Source organism: Acomys russatus, chromosome 29 (assembly GCF_903995435.1).
Source record: "Acomys russatus chromosome 29, mAcoRus1.1, whole genome shotgun sequence".
Taxonomy (NCBI): Eukaryota; Metazoa; Chordata; class Mammalia; order Rodentia; family Muridae; genus Acomys; species Acomys russatus.
The window spans coordinates 22670532-22685816 of record NC_067165.1 but is presented as its reverse complement, the minus strand read 5'-3'; the positions used below and the strand labels follow the sequence as shown (position 1 = coordinate 22685816).

Below are 15285 nucleotides of genomic sequence, written 5' to 3'. Positions count from 1 at the left end.
AACACAGCACATGGAGTTGGGAAGGGAAAATAGTGGTAGGGGGATAGGAATTGGAAGGGAGGGAATGGGGAGAATTTGATCAAAATACGTTACATGCATGCATGTATGGCACCCTAAAATAATAAAAAAGAATTAGAAAAAGAAAGGAAGGAAGAACGAAAGAAAGAAAATACTAAACAAACTAATTGTAATACTTTCCTAGACCTTTCAGTTTCATACTTTGAGACTTAAAAAGCATTAATATTTATCATGATGTTATTTACATATCCCAATGCCTGTCTGAAGGGCGTCCTCTCTACTGTGGGCACTGAAGTCCCTGTTTATTCCCTCCTGAGCATCAAGAGCCCCTATTTATTTCCTCCCTCCAGCCTGTGTACTGTATCCGAGAGGGTGGAGCTGACTTTCTCTCCTAACTGTGGCTCTGTGCCCAGGATGTGCTGGCCTGTTGAGCTGGGGCTCATAAAGACAGGGTCATAAGGGAGCACTCTAGGTCCCCTGGCCATTGGACCTGTCCCTGTGGAGACTGCCGTTTCGGTGAGCCCTCCATGTCTGAGCTGGCTGCTGCTCCTTGGGAGCCAGATTCAGAGCTCCCTGCAGTTTCCCACAGCCCTGGCCTTTGATATTCTAACATGAAAAGGTCAGCTCCATCTTCTTCTTCCTAACCTAGCCAAGTACTGTCTCCAATTTACTCTATCAGACCACCTCTACGGCACCAAGTTCCAAAAACAATCCCAGTGAGATTCCAATTGGAATTGGCCACACTTGCTGTCAGTTATGGAGAACAGACGTCTTTGTTACTAGTGGTCTTTGTTACTAATGGTTGCAGGCAGGGACACGTGACTAACTTGATGTGCGTTGCTTCTTCACTAGCTGTCTTGTTTACACACTTGTTGAATCCATCCCTCAACGATCTAGATGTTTATGACTTCTGACTTCATAATACATGAGATTACTTTTTTTTAATGTCATAGTCTAGTCAAAGGATGAGTAGAGCACGAACCATACTTACCACTGTATTATCTTTCAGGCCAGATGTTGGCACTTATACCCTTTGACACTGTCCCCACCTCCTGGAGGACGAAGCTACGGGGAGAGCACGGCATGGCCAGAGAGGGTCTGGCCACAATCAGTAGCGTACATGCGACCACAAAGAGGCAAGGCGGTTCCTTTTGTTCAGCCTCGCTGAGCTGATAACCACACAAAGGCAAAAACTTCACAGAGATGAGGCTGAGAGGAGAGGAGGGACCAGGGGGAGGAGGAGCAGAGAGGAGGGAGTGCGGCATCCTTTGCATTCGCAAAGAACACGTCAACAACTTAGCGGATGGAATGCCAAGTTCCAAACCCAGGATGCCATTTTTCCAGAGTTGCTGCGGATAGCAATGCTCCTGCCTGCACAAATGCTGGTGAGAAAATTGATGGCGTGCTGCTGAGATAGAGTAACCAACTTTAGAAGAGATCACGGGTGGGACCTCTCAGAAGGGTGACATTTAAGCAAGGTGCCAGGCTCAGAGGGAGCCGGCCACCGCAGAGCAGGCTGGTTTAAGAGGTGGCAGGCAGCGTCCCCCAGATAAAGGGCAGCGTGTACAAAGGTCCCACGTGGGAACCTGCCCCAGGGCCTCTGGGCAACAGAAAGGTCTAAGGGCTGTCTGAGGGGTGGCAGGCAGAGGCCAGGCCTGCTGGGATGCTGCAGGTTGGGGAAGAAGTTTGGATTTTCTTCTACAGGCTAATGGAAGTTGCTGAAGGATTCTAAGCTGTGGCCTGACAGGGTCTGGCTTGTATTTTAGGATTGTTCTTGCTCTACTGGTGAGAACAGGTAGACACAGGGGATGCAGGGAACTTGGCTAGGGGACAGCAGTGGTCCCTCTTATGATGAGACTTGGTGAGGGCCAGGAAAGAGTGGTTTTGCCAAGTCACTCAGGCTCCCAAACCTGGCTTATCTGGGCTGCCTCCTGCAGATGAGAGGTGAGGCCCACCTTTGGTTGGCTTTTAGAGGAGCAACATTGGCTTGAAGACCACATCTGTGCACTCCAGGTGAGGAGGTACAGAGGTGGGTTGGAAGCTCTCGCATACATGCACATGCTGGCTTGTTTGGGCCACAGACACAGAACAGGCCATTTGTGGGGGGGGGGGGGAAGAGGGGTGTGGCGCTGTGTGCATAAACCTTATTAAGAGATTCCAGGGCAAACAGAGCTGTCTCTGCCCTGGAGCCTGATGCTCACCAAAGGAGACACTGCAAGCACGGTAATGTGTGTGGCTGGTGCCGAAAGGGTGGTATATGCAGGAGCTATTCATTGAAATAACAAAAGGAGGCCGGGCGTGGTGGCGCACGCCTTTAATCCCAGCACTCGGGAGGCAGAGGCAGGCGGATCACTGTGAGTTCGAGGCCAGCCTGGTCTACAAAATGAGTCCAGGATGGCCAAGGCTACACAGAGAAACCCTGTCTCGAAAAAAAAAAAACAAAAAAAAAAAAAAAAAAAAAAAAAGAAATAACAAAAGGAGAAAAAGGACTAAGCCGTTGCAGATCCTACGCTGTGATCGCTTTGCATGTGCTTCCAACATCCTCGTGGAAAGCTGGTGGGTTGGAGCCCCACTTCTGCCATCTTGCAAAGGTGGACATGAAGGTCCAAAGGACCCATGTAGGTGACTAGCCAGTCAGCAAGAAGGAGTCAGAACCCGCGTTGAAGCCATGTCTTCTTAGGCCAGGCCTGCTAAGTCCTCTCCTTGACCTCATCGTCTAGCTCAAAGGTACAAAGAGGACTTCAAAGAGGAGGTTCTTTGAAGCAGTGTTGGAGGAAGAAAGGGAACAGACAGAGAAGCAGGCAAGAAAGAAATCAAGGCTTATACAAATGCATGAGCGAGGAAGAAAAGCCAGTGGACCCAGGCTCCCTGCCACCCCGGCGCCCTCTCCCCTAGGGCTGGGAGATTTCCAGGCCCCACGTCTGACTCCATCCGCTGCTGATCTCTCCGCCTACTACAGCCTACATCTAAATAGCCAGGAGGGCTCTGGACTGGTATCATCACAGGATAGCCCTCCCTTCCTCTTAGGGAAGTTCCCAGGCAAACCCTGCTGGAACTTCTCAGTGCTCTGAGGCTGCTGGGACCGCCGCTCACTCCGCTCCGCTGTTCATCTGTATCCACAGAGCATTAGAAAGACATGGCAAACACGAGGAAGAGAGAGAAAGCAAAACCCGTAGTGACTTGAGCAGTTGATTTCACACGCCCTCTGGTTGTGGGGGAGTGAGAGGCAGAAAAATGAAAGCACTTTGGGGCACTGTCAAGCACCTGTCACCACAGTGTGACGACCCCCCCCCCCCCGCCCCAGCTCCCCATGGGCCCTGTGGGAATCAGCATGGTGAGAGAGGAGCTTTACTTCAGGGGAAAGTGGAATGTGAGTGAACAGCTGCTGGGGGAGGGGGGCGGGGCTCAGAAATCAGTCTATGGATGAGAATGTAGTTTAAGGGATCCTCAGTGGCACAGCAAGTGACAAGGAGGAAATCGTACTTGTTCTAGGGAAGGTCCCACGTCTCAGCCATCCAAGAGCACACTTGCTATTGAGCTGTGATAGTGATAGTTGGCTTGAGAATTAAAGCATCATGCTATCTAAAGGGCAGACGCTGGGCAGACAAGTGGGGGCTCCAAGGCAGCAGGCTGTTGGGTGCTAGCTTTGTCCTTTGGTTCCTAGGGCCAGTTGGAATTCAATTCTCTTCAAAAGCAGGGGAACGGAACTGTGTGGGCTTCAGGACACTGAAGAAGTGGCAGGACCCTCCAGGCTGGTGACTGCTGTGTTTTGGATGTAGGCTGTTGCTTTGGGCTTCCCTCTTATGTGCCAAGTGACTTTGGTCCAGGAGGCCTCTTCGCATTGTCATCTATGAGGGACTTACCAGTGGACTGCTCAGCTTCTGGAACCCTGAGCCGTATATATTGGTTGCCTGTTGTCCTTCCATTATGCAGCCTGTGGCTGTCACTCTGTGTCATGCTTGGCTATATTTCTTTCAGAACTCTTGTTCTCTGTGTAACAGAACCGTGGCTGTGTTGGACTTTGTAGACCAGGCTGACCTCGAACTCACAGAAATCACCTGCCTCTGCCTCCTGAGTGCTGGGATTAAAGGCATGTGCATCACCATGCCTACAGCCACTGTAGATTTTAATTTTAATGATGTAATTATTTTCTTCACGTTTCTGATTTGTCACCAACACTTCCTTTTTCTCTTAGAAGCCCCCCTCCTCCACTAACCCATCCACCTATACATCTAATAATGACAGAAGTATGTATATAGTCCATTTGAATACCTGACACCTATTCTGTTTTTATTTTTTGACATTCATGGGGTGGGATCCAGGGCCAGGTGCCCTAGTTAGCATTATTTCTTTCACACAGCCTAGATCATTTGAGAGGAAAGCCTAGACTGAAGACTTGCCTAGATCAGACTGGCCCGCAGGCATGTCTCTAGGCTGTTGCCTTGGTGATTTAACTGATGTAGGAGGGCTCAGCCCACTGAGGCTGGCACCATCCCTAGGCAGGGAGTCCTGGGCTATATAACAAAGCTAATTAAACAGAAGCTTTTGAGTGAGCCAGAGAACGATCCAGAAAATAGCTTCCCACTGTGACTCTTGCCTTGAATTCCTGCCCTAATTTCCTTCAGCGATGAACTGTGACCTGGAAGTGTAATCCAAATAAACCCTTTCCTTCCCAACGTGTACTTGATCAGAGTGTTTCCTCACAGCAACAGTATGAGACTAGAATACCAGGCAAGTGCTTGCCACTGAGCTACAACCTCAGCCTTGGTCTTTTCTAGTTCCTTCTGTCTCCTAAAGTATAAGCAAAAGAAAAGACAAGAAAAGAAAAGAAAAGAAAAAATATTTCTTTAAGAAAATGGTTCTGTTTCCTTAGAGAACAGTTGCTTTTTTTCTCATGAGCGCTGTTCTTTATGAAACACCCTGTGAATTTATTCTATTTGTGCATTATCATTTTTAATCTGTCATTTTGAACGGAGAGATCGGAGAGATCACTACTGTCCCATATGCCAGCCAAGAAGGCAGATTCATGCCTGGGATCATAGGCTGGCAGCCAGACGGTGCGTTCTGGCTAATTCAACTACTTGTCGTAGCCTGGCTGGATTATCATAGGTGGAGAATTTGAAGTAGTTTGTGTTTCTTTCTCTCGAGGCAGTCTGTGGAAACGAAATCACCAGAGTGGACTGCTGTTCTGAAAGCCTCTTCATTCCTCTTTACCTTCAGAACATCTTTCTGCCTCTTTTTGGCCATCTCCTGACTCATGGCAAACTTAAGGCTGAAAAAGCGATGCCTGCTGGGTGTGCCAATCTGTGTGTGTCCTTCAGGAGGTCCCTCTCACGGCGCAGCTACGCGGAGCTTCTCTGTTTAAGGTTTAACTCACCGCTGCTCTTTTAAAAGACACCCTCTGAAAGCTGCTGAACCCGAGGCCAGTATTCCTGGCAAGATCTGTGAACACAAGCTTTGCTTCCCGTGCCTTCTGCCTCCTCCAGGCCAGCTGCCTGCCTGCCGGCTGGCTGACCGCTGTGAAGAACAACTCTGCACTATGGTAGATCTGAGAGTGCTGCTGGGGCACTGGGCTGCAGGCACAGCCAGGTATTTAGTCTAAGTCCGGCATCCTTCCAGGAAGACAAGCTCCACTAAGCAGGGAAGCTGGTTCCTCAGAACCTCCTCTTGGCAGCCCTGCTGCTGGGTGTCCAGCAGCTAAGAATGAGGCTTGACACTTGCCTTCACTCTTTCGTCACAAAGAAGCCCTACGGGTTAAAACTAACAGAGCTTCTTACTGGCCAAATAGTGTCGGAGGATGGTCTGACATACTCTGATGAAGATTGCACCTTGCCAAAGAGCTTATTCCAGTTTGAACAATAAAATACCATCACACCTGGGCAGGACAAATAGGATAGGCACGGCTAAGGTTCCTGGGCTTGGGGAGCCAGAGAGAAGCTAGAGAAGGAGAGATTGAAGGAGAGGAGGAGGAAAGAAGGAGATTGCGCCATGGGTTAGGTGGAGGAGAAGCACATGGCCAGTGTGGATGGAGATTTGGCCCAGACAGTGATAATTAGCAAGGATTTGGGATTATGGATGAGCAGTAGCTCAATAGAAATTATTAGAGCCATATGGCGTGAGACTGGAGCTGTGTATGGGATACCTGCCCTAATATGGAAGGTAGTTTAGGGGATTAATATCTGCCCTGCCCCAGGTTAACTAAGGCTATTTTAAAGCATAATAGGTGTCTGTGTCTTGACTGGTTGCTAGCAGGTTAGAAAATACCGCCGTAATAATTATAGGCCTGATAATAAACATTAGTAGGCATTACTGATAAATTCACCACAATAAAATAGGTGCATTACAGCTATATGGCTGTTAGGCAAAGAGTCAATGTCCAACAGCAAGAAGGTCCCCACATACCACTGGTCCCAGACCCCTGCAGGGAAGGCACACCTATAAAGGACCATCACTTCTACCTCCCTGATGCCACTCTGTGTTCTCCTGCATACATTACAGCTACCTGTCCCAACTGTACTTGTATGCAAGAAACTCTGTTCTTAATGTAATCAGGGTTGCCAAATGGTCACACTAGGCCCTTCTCTGGCTTCCCGACCAATTCCTACCCTGAGCTTCTACCACTGATCTTCCTGAAGCGGCGATGTCACCTTGTCACTTCAGATCATGAGATCCTTAAGCATGGCTCTGTACATCCGTGCTTTCCTTTATTTTGTAAGCCTGGGAGACCTTGCCTGCCAGCCTTCACAGCGAACACCTACTGCTGTTGTTGTTGTTGTTATCTGTAAGATCTAGGCACATATTTGTATGGGTGAGTGTGTAAGTGGACACATGAGCATGGATGGGCAGGTCTAGAGGCCAGGGGTTGGCGACAGCTATCTTCCTCCATTGTTCTGCCCTGTACTTGGTAGAGAGAGAGAGGGCCTCTCGCTGAACCTGGAACTTAACAACTCACTAGATCTGCTTCCCCGGTGGGCTCCGGTTCTCCATGGTTCCCCAGCACTGGAATTACCGTGACCGACCTTCACTGTTGAACCTGCTTTTCACATGGGGGTCCCAACTCAGGTCGTCACACCTGTGCAGCAGGCACCTTACCCTCTGACCTGTCTCCCCAGGCCCCGCCTTCCACTCCTTTAAGTACAGCGAGAATAGCGGTTTCTTTCTAACTCTTTGCTTGCAAGTGCCATCTAGAAGCCTGACCTAGACAGGTGCACAGCCTAGATTATCACACTACACTGTGATCTTGGCTGATCTGTACTGTTTCCAAACCTCTCCTCTGTCTCTGCTGTCGAGGCTGTAAAGACAAAGCAACATTGGTTTCTCAGTTTTTCTCCAGCTAGTTCTGTCTCATGACCTGTAGAAAAGTGTCTCTAAGGGTATTGGCTCTTCCCAGGTAGACCCACACCAGGTGAACTCACCAGCAGAGGCTTCCAGGCCCTTCCCTCTCCTTTCTTCTAGAATGGAACATGGATACAATGCTAGAGCTGGGGCAGCAGACCAAATAGCCATGAAGTCCAAAGCCTCAGGACGGCCCAGCAGTGGGAGAGGTCAGGGTACCATGGACTGCTGGGCCAGGTTTGGATGGGACCCAAGATTCTTGCTTTGGAGGAAAGAGAATTCCCCATCTGCGAAGCCAGCTCTAGTACCCTTTAAAAAAAATTTCCATTCCTAATAGATGTAATTTCTCTCTGAGGCCCTGAACAGAAAGGACTGTCTTATTTCTACTTGCACTCTTGGTGCCTGGCACTGGGGGAAATGCCCCACATTTTTCAGTCGAACTGAATATTGTTACTTTCTTCAACTGTTCCAACAGTTCCTGTTATACTAAGGACAGATTCAGTGTTCTCTTGGCCTCAGGATCCCGCTGAAACCCTTCCTCCTCCTACACCCACCATGCAACTTCCGCTGAGCCACTTCCTCCTCCTATACCTGCCCACCATGCAACTCCAGTATGGTGGACATTGCTCCTAGATTGGGCCTTTGCTGCCCTCCCCCAATGGGAAAGATCTCCTTCTGCCCTCCAGAAAGGATCTCTCTCTCTCTCTCTCTCCTTCCCTCCCTCCCCCTCTCTTTCCCCCCACCCACCATCTCTCTCTGTGTCTGTCTGTCTGTCTGTCTGTGTCTGTCTCTCTCTCACTCTCTCTGTCTCTGTATCTATCTATCTATCTATCTCGTCACTGCATTCTTTATGTCACCTGTTTGACGGTGACCCCTGAAGCCAGAGCTGGACTTCAGTCTGCTCTTTGTGTCGTCCCCGCACAAAGACTATGGTGTGTGTGTGGGGGGGGGGGTCTTCAAGTGCCTGCTGTTTTAAGTGCTGCTAGGCTAGGGTCAGAAGGTCAGGTGGGAAAGTGATGGCTGGACAGACAATTGTACTCCATGTCCTCACACTGGGGAGGTGTTGGGGCCTCCAGGTGCTCCTCTGAGAGACCAGACCCCCTGTGAGATGGACGCTGCCCTAGAGCCAGCATGCTGCAGGTGCTTGTTAGACAGTGAATGGAGGGGTAGAGCCAAGAGCCTAAGCCTTTGCCAGCCTTTCTTTCTCTAATAATTTGAATTGTCCCACAAATCATAAGAAGGAAAATTCTGGCCCTACCCTGGAGACGGAGAGGAGGCCATGATTCTATGGGGTGAGCCTCATGCTCCCTGCATTGTTACCAGGTGGAACTGCATAGAGGGAACCGAGTCCTACACCTTACTATGTATGAACTCCCAGGTTCGGGGGAGCTCTTGGGTCCCAGGAAAGAGCACCCACTAAAGGCTACGGAGGTCTCTGCATTCTAAGGAAAGGTTAAGTGGCCATCCTACTCTTGCTAAACATGCCAGAAAGTACCTACTCTCCAGCCTGGCTACACCGGGGTCGGGGTGGGGCTTGGCTAGGTTCATTCAGGTGCCCACTGCCTCTCTTTCCTGAAGAGATGACTCTTGCTCAGCTTTTGGGCTGCACCTGGCAATGGGTCCCTATGGCCCCAGTACTTCAGCAGGGTGCAGCCAGATGTCCCTGGAAAGGCCCTTTGGAGTCTTCTGTCTGCTCCCAGGAGCTGCAGCCATTTCACAGTGCCCACCACCTGGCACCACCATCCCACTCAGGACCCACCACCCATGATCTTTAAGAGGTGACCTACAGCCTGCAGTGCTTAGGGAATGCGCTGCTTGGATAAAATGGACAGAGCCCCATCCCATTTCTACAGCAGTTACCATCCTCAGTGGTTTATAAACATTAACCCATTTAACCCCTCCCAGGGAGACAGCATCCTTAATCACCACTTCACAGGAGACCAGAGGCTGGCGGTGCTGAAAGAGGGCCCCAAGCCTAGCAGCTAATAAGCGCACAGGTAGCCCTGTGCCCAAGTCCAGCTCCCAGCTAGGACTCAAAGTGGCACGAACAATCAAGCTAGTGGGACATCAAGAATCCAGTTGAACAATCAGGTGGAATGGTCCAACCACAACACGCTGGGGATGCTGGAAAACAAGCGACATCGTAAAAACAAAGCACAAGCCGAGTCCTCAGAGGGCTGCTGCTGATGGTACCTTGGTAAAAAACAAACGCGGGCTGTCAAGAGCAGTTGGGAAACAAAAGGCTTGAAGTGAAAACAATAAGAAGGTATCCGGGATGAACAGAGAGAGGGGGCTGTGATCTGGGAGAGAGGGGATGGTCAATGCTGAAAACAGAGCTGGGAGGCTTTCAATGGTAGAAGAAAAACAAAGTCAATTATCAGATCAGCCAAGGATGGGGGTGGGGGGGGGAGTCAAAACCGGAAGAACTCCCGCAGAGAAGCATAGCATCTTTTGTTTGAAGGAAAGCAGGCTGTATGGGATGTGAGAGAAATATAGAGCCTCGGGTCTTTTCACAGCTTAAGCATCTGGGGAAGATGAGTAAAACAGAGAGTATGAAAAAAGTCAAAAGGGCACAAATGCAGTAGAAATAAAAATGCACGAGGCCCGGGGGATCGCTCAGTAGGTTAAAGTGTTTGCATCAGGAACATGGGGACCCAAGTTCAGGTCCCCGGGACCCACTAAAAAGCCTAGCACTGCAGTGCAGTCCTGTAACGCTGTACTGGGGGGTAGAGGGCAGAGGCATAAGGTGCCCAGGCTTTGCTGGTCAGCCAGTCGAGCTGAGTAAGTGGGCTCAGCTCCAGATTTATTGGGAGATCTCATCTCAGAGAATTCAGTGGAGAACAACCAAGGAAGATAGCAAGTGTTGATGTTATCTGGCCTCTACATGCAGTGCACACACGCGCACACATACACATACACTCACACACACACACACATGACCAAACCATGCAAATTATGTAAGTACTTTCATAAAAATTTTTAGATTTTCCTGAATTTTAAGTTGAAATGAGAAAGTGTTTAGAAATGATCTCAGGCAGTGTCTGTGTACAAAAGAGAAATCCCTTTACTCACAAAGAGCCTGAAGCAGTAAGCTGGTAGAGCAGTATAGGATGGGCACAGGTAGAGATGCTGTGTGGAACACTAGCCTTCCCACAGGCCACTGAGGGTGTGGGAAGCTGCTGTGGCATCTAGAGGGAAATTCGAGGTCACGTGTCAACATTTGCCTTCAAAGAATATATCTAAAGGAAGTAATTAGATATGTGTTCAAAGATTCCTATACAAAGATGCTCATTGAAGCGAAAATCTGAAACTCTGCGCTTTATCCATGGGGGAATGGTTCTATCAATTATGGCTAGGCACACAATGGCCTTCTCTGCAGCCTTTCGACAGCCAGGGGAGGCGGGCTCTTAATATTGACATAAGATCATGGCTGTGGTTAAGTGCTAAAGCAAGAGGCAAGTTGCTAGGGCAGGCAAGGAGACGGACTTGTTGAAGAAACTGTACTCGCTGGATTTGCTTTGTGTAAATTTAGTGTAAATTTTTAGGCATTTGTGGTTGCATGCCTAAAGAATCAAACAGGAAAGGGACCAGAGGCTATCTTAAGTGGAGTGTGAGGAGGAGTGACATGTCACAGTGAGATGCGAGGGCCCTGCGTTTATACTTTGTGACTTTTGCTACTGTGGCATTTTGAATTTTTTAAATGACTTTGTATTTTTGTTAAAAAAAAAAATATGGGCTCACAGGTGCCATAGTGTGTGTGTGTGTGTGTGTGTGTGTGTGTGTGTGAGTGAGGGGGGGGAAATCAGGGGATTGTCTTTGGTTCTCTCATTGCACCATGTGGATCCAAGAAATCAAATCCAGGTCATCATTTTTTTTTTTTTTAATAGATAAATTCTGTAACACTATTCACAGTAGAAAAAGAAGCTAAGAAGGGACTCACACACTAAGGGGTCCCTCCAGATCTGTGTAGTTATTAGTTCCTTTTGCTTAGCTGCTGGTTATTCAAGGGGAGAGAGGCAGAGAGAGGAGGGAGGAGGCAAGGAAGGTGGAGGGAGATGGAGAAGAAAAGAGGGAAGGAAAAGGGACAAAGGGAGGAAGGGAGAGAGAACGAAGAGATGTACTCACAGAAGCTGGGGGGCTGGTCTGGTGCTATGTATTCTAATGCTATTTACTGACCCCAAAGAGCCGTGAGCGCGTGGCTATGAGGGCTGTCCTAATGGAACAGAAGCAGCCCAGGCAGGAACGATTAAGGCAAGAAACTCGGGGTGCATAGCTGGGAAATAGCAGAATAGCTTAGAGGGTTGACACCTGCCCAGCTACCGTGCTTTAAAGCTCTTATAAATCTGAGGTCTCTGTCTCAATCATTTGGGAACTAGCCGGGGGTAGAGAGGCTGTCTACAGTCTAACGTCCCCCCTACAACACAAGGATCTGTATACATCTGTGAGCTGTGGGCAAATGTCGACGACAGAGCGGGGTGGGAACTCAAGGTGTGTGAGGGGGTGGTGCCTTGCTCTGCACTTTCACTTTTGGCATCTCTCAGTGTCTGGAAGATCTCTGCTTGTAGGGCACATGAACCGTGTGTGTGACCAGGGAAGTGGCCTGCAGCAAGAGTGAAGTCCCAACACTGAAAGTCTCATCTTGAGCCTGGCCTGCACGTAGTGCACGTAGTCTTGAAACCCCCACCTCTGCCACCCTTGAGGTAGTCACGTAGCTTGGCGACCAGGCTTCAGGTTTCCTCACAAGGACGTGTCCAGCTAGCACCTGGAATTCTTCTCCATGGAAATGAAGCATTCCCAGCAGCTCAGCCCCAGCCAATGAGGCACACTCACCCCAAAAAGTCCTACTCACTTCCCTAAGATTTATATAGCCCTTATCCCCCCCCCAAATAAAGAGAGTTGTATCATTTGGAGAGCCCCTCTCCTCGAACCGTATTCGCCACCGGACTGAGATCCTGCTAACGCACCCACATTGGTGTCTGCACACCCCGAAGGGAAGGAGGAGGATTGGGTTCCAGAAGAACATCTGCCTACGTAGTGTTAGCCCTTGCGGGAGTAACTGTGGCTGGGAGACGCTTGTTTGAGTGAGGGCTGGTGCTACCTTAATATTCTTTTTAATTTTTCATTTACTTACTGTGTATATGACCCCACGGTGTATATGCATGCACCGTGGCATGCTTGTGGAGCGCAGGAGGTAACTGGGAAAGAGAAAGAGCTCTCTCCTTCTACCATGAGAGGCCTGGAGGTTGAACCTGAAGTGTCAGGCCAGGCAGTAAGTGTCCTTACCCATTGAGCTATCTTGCAGGTCTAAATTCTATCTCCCTTTGTGTACACACACACACACACACACACACACACACACACACACACACACACGCATGCACGCACGCATGCACGCATGCACACGCGTGTGCGCAGCATGGCATGCATATGCAATAAGTCCCATGGCCTCCTGTTATGAGCCCCCTGCCCTTTACTTCCTGGCCCGCTTTTCTTAGCAGTGAACTTGTCCCCACCCTTATTTCTCATGCTTTCCCTGTTGCCCTGGTCTTACTTCCCTTTGGACAGGGCTGGTCAAAATACTTAGAGCCCAAGCGTCAGGGTATCTCCAGTGGACTTTGGAATGTTCCAGGCAAAAAGTGAAACTCAGAGGAAAGAGCAAGAAGACAAAAGAGATAAAACCCAAGTGCCCTCACTTTGTGGCAGGCTCTGGCTATCGCTGTTCCAGCCTCTCTCTGTATCTTAGGTATTGCTCCTTGCAGAGCCAAAAACAAACAAACAAACAAGCAACAAACAAACAACAACAACAACAAAACAGGAAACGAGACACCATCATTGTGCATTTACTAAGAATGAAGTGAGTTCGCAGGAGCGCTTACTTGTCTTCTGAATTTGTTCCTTCTTCCTCATCTCAGGTGCAGCCACCAGGTACAGGTCTCCTCACCCAGCAAACCCTGGAGACAGCCTCCCCCAGGGACTCCCCAACACAGCCTGTCCCTTCAGCTCACTCTCCATAAAAGAGCTAGATGCCCAAACATAGCACACAGCCCAAGGCCCTCTGCTGTGCTGGCCCCTACGGCTGCTAGCCTCCAAACCACAGGACCTCATGTAGCCTGGAAATCACTCCCAGCTCCTTCATGGGGTGGGGGGTGGGGGGTATGTATGCAGGGGAAATTCCTTGCCTTTCTGGAAAGCCCCTCCTCTGCCTCTGGCCCTCCTCTTTGGCTACCTGGTAACCTTCTCACCATCTTTGAGGTCTCAGCTCTGGAGTCAACTTTTTCAGGATGACTTCCTGAGCCTCCTGATCTGCCTTTACATTCCCTTCCCCCTCAACAGTCCCGTTTGAACAGGAAGTACAGAGCCTCTACATAGTAACAGAGTTGTCACACTAGAGAGTGAATGAACGGATGGATAGATGGATGGATGAATGAATGATGCTGAGTCAAGTGGGTCAGGAGACCTCCTCCTGATTTGCATATGCATGCCAGAAAGTGAAACAGCATCCACTGCTTGGTCATTATTTACCAAGGGTCCCCTATAGCATCATTAACCGCACAACTACCTTTACACCCTGATCCTTCCCGCTCATTCATTCATTGGGCTTGCTTGGCTGTCAGTGTACATGGGGGGGGGGGGGGCGGTCACCAGCAACTTAGCTTTCCCAGGCTGTCACTGTGGACAAGTGGTAAGAAGGAACAGGGAGGCATTGGCTGAAGCCATGGTGACCCTGAAAGCTGGAATGAGGTGCTCAACTACACGCCAGTGGATTTCATCTGGGGTCAGATAGGCTGGTGGGTGTCCAGAAGGTCATTCCAGCAGCACTGTCACTTTAAGAAATCCTAAGTTCCCATGTGTGCCACTGACCTCATAATGCATGGGGTATGGTTTAAAAAAATGTGGGCGGGGTGAACACTGCATCTCCTTAATTCTAACTGGTACGGCATACCAGGGAGCATAAATTTTCTATCTCTTTCATGAACACACTCACATCTCCCACTGAAAGCCCTGCTGGTCACCACTCTAGCTCTTTTGGGGCTCCCTCTAGCCCTAATCCTTAATGCTGACATCCTATGAGCTCTCTGTGCTGCCAATTGGTGGACCAATTCTACTTGTCACTTAAGGTTCTCCATAACCAGGACACTCTAATCCCATTAGCCACGTGTCCCTGCTCCAGCCAGCCTGTTTTCTCAGTCGGTCCTCCTTGCACACCTCTCAGCATCTTGCCATTCCAACTTGCTCTTTGCCTCCGAACTCCTCAGAGTCGTACCGCTCGAGGCTCACCCTGGCCAGCCATGTGATATAATGTGAAGGACTGGGGTATTCTCCCTAGACACATGAAGCTTTCTCTTCAGCTCTTAGCTTTCTCATGTACAAATGGATCCTATTCAATAGGGCTGTAGAAAAGAGGTCATGAGAAAGACTGTGCGCCTGTCAGTCGGAGACACTCCTTTCTTCTCCGACGGCCTGGAACTCTAAGGAGTTCCCGAGTCGGGTGCTCATTTGGGAAGTTAGCTTTCCTGGGAGGAGAGTGTACCAAAGCCAGACACTGCTGGCTTTTGTCACTTAGTTCTTTAATATGAGCACTTTTGGCCCTCATTTTACGGACAAGGAAGCAGAGAACAAACCGCCTGGGTTACACAGCTCAAGCAGACGTGTACTGGCCTTGAGGACTGGGACCGTCACTGTGATTGAAGTGCCACATCGAGCCTAGTATGCAGCATGTCGTCCCAGAGCTTTACCTCATCCCTCACTTTCACAGAGGAGGGAAGAAAGAGAGAGAGACTCTTAATGATTATGTCTCACCTGCAGTCAATGGAGGGGCTGGGCTCCAAACCTGGGCTGCATAGCTTCAAATCTGGGCCCCCACTGCTCTGTGATAGAAATGTCCTGTGTGGCTTTAGATGCAGCCCTATGAGGCTGAGACTGAGTCCCACA

General features: G+C 49.5%; 1 protein-coding gene across 1 annotated transcript in view; it reads right to left on the bottom strand.

Moving 5' to 3' along the window:
* The window catches only part of Csmd2 (CUB and Sushi multiple domains 2), a 561027-nt gene that overhangs the window by 125210 nt on the left and 420532 nt on the right, over nt 1–15285 (bottom strand). The window lies entirely within an intron of this gene.